At 39.4% G+C, this 1622-nt stretch overlaps 1 non-coding gene across 1 annotated transcript; it reads right to left on the bottom strand.

The window, feature by feature from the left end:
- Nucleotides 1–1133: 1133 nt before the first annotated feature.
- Nucleotides 1134–1205, bottom strand: trnah-gug (transfer RNA histidin (anticodon GUG)). Its single transcript has one exon. It is a non-coding gene; the product is annotated as a tRNA-His (tRNA).
- Between the last annotated feature and the right edge of the window lie 417 nt (nt 1206–1622).

The raw sequence follows: 1622 nt of genomic DNA on the forward strand, positions 1-1622 counted from the left end.
TTTGCCCAGCAATCTTTGATTCCAATTTATCTGGGCCAGATCCATTCTCAGCCCAATGTAATTGGCCCTCCCCCAATTAATTATTTTTATTTTAGATTGCTCCTTGTCCTTTGCCACAGCTACCCTAAACCTTATGGTACTATGGTCACTGTTAACTAAATATTTCCCGACTGACACTTCATTCCCCAGAACCAGATCCAGCTATGCCTCCTTCCTCATTGGGCCAGAAAAAAAACAGATTAAGAAAATTTTCCTCAACACACTTCAGAAGCTCTTCCCTATTACTATCCCAGTCTATATCAGGATAATTAAAGTCCCCCATTATCACTACTCTGTAGTTTATAGTTAGAATCTGTGTCCTCTTGTTACGAACTCTCCTGCCAGTAGAAACAGTTTCTCTGTATTTACAGTCTTAAAATCCTTCATAATTTTGAATAACTCTATTAAATCTCTGCTTAACTTTCTCTGCACTAAGGAGAACAATCCCAACTTCTCTAATCTCTCCACATAACTGAAGTCCATATATCCCTGATATTCTGGTAAATCTGCTCTCCACCCTCTCTCAGACCCTTATGTACTTCCAGAGTGGGATGCCCAGAATGGAATGAAATACTCCAATAAGTCTGTGATGTGGCACATTATCAAACACCTTTTGAGCGTCTGTATACACAACTCAAATCAACTGTCCTTGTCAACCTTCTCCGCTACTTCATCAAGTTTAATTAAGACTAAAAGGCATTTTACACCCTGAAACAGTTGAATTTTGTTTAAAAATCATGTAGTTGAAGTAAAAAAAAATTTCAGTTTCTGAATAAAATCTAAGTCCCATTGTTATGTCAGGACTTATCTGCAATGCCATGACTCACATTCAAGCGGAATATTGAATTTGGTATCATGCACACAAATTAACCTAGTTAATTAACTTAACATTTCAATTTAATTATTGGGTAATAATCTATTATTTAATCCAATACCGATATGGCAGAACCAGCCTCGGATGGATTGGTCTTCACAGCAAAGGTGCACCTGCGTGTCCATCATCTTTCGTAGATGGAAGGATGCCAACCAATGAATATCATTGTTAATAAAGCAACACTTCAATTGCTGATTAAAATCCAAGGCCCATGGTCAGATGCCATGACTCGGATTCGAACCGAGGTTGCTGCGGCCACAACGCAGAGTACTGACCACTATACGATCATGGCATGCCATCTGGGACTTAGCAATGCAGTGATTCTAAAGTAAAAAGTACTTTTAGTTACCACTTGTGTCCAGTTTCTGGATAGAGAAATCAGAACCCTTCCTAATACAAAAGCAAAATACTGCGGATGCTGGAAATCTGAAATGAAAACAGAAAATGCTGGAAATCTTCAGCAGGTCAGGCAGCATCTGTGGAGTTACCATTTCAGGTCTATGACCTTTCATCAGAATTGGCAAAAGTTAAAAGTGTAATAGATTTTGAGCAAGTGAATGGAGGGAGGGTGGGAAGAAGAACAATATGGAAGGTCTGTGATATTGTTCTTCTTCCCACCCTCCCTATGGAAGGTCTGTGATAGGGTGCAGGGCTGGAGAGATTAAATGACAAAAGGTTTCATGGTATAAAGCCAAGGGGAGTGGTAGTG

The sequence above is a fragment of the Heterodontus francisci genome, chromosome 30 (genome assembly GCF_036365525.1).
Source record: "Heterodontus francisci isolate sHetFra1 chromosome 30, sHetFra1.hap1, whole genome shotgun sequence".
Taxonomy (NCBI): Eukaryota; Metazoa; Chordata; class Chondrichthyes; order Heterodontiformes; family Heterodontidae; genus Heterodontus; species Heterodontus francisci.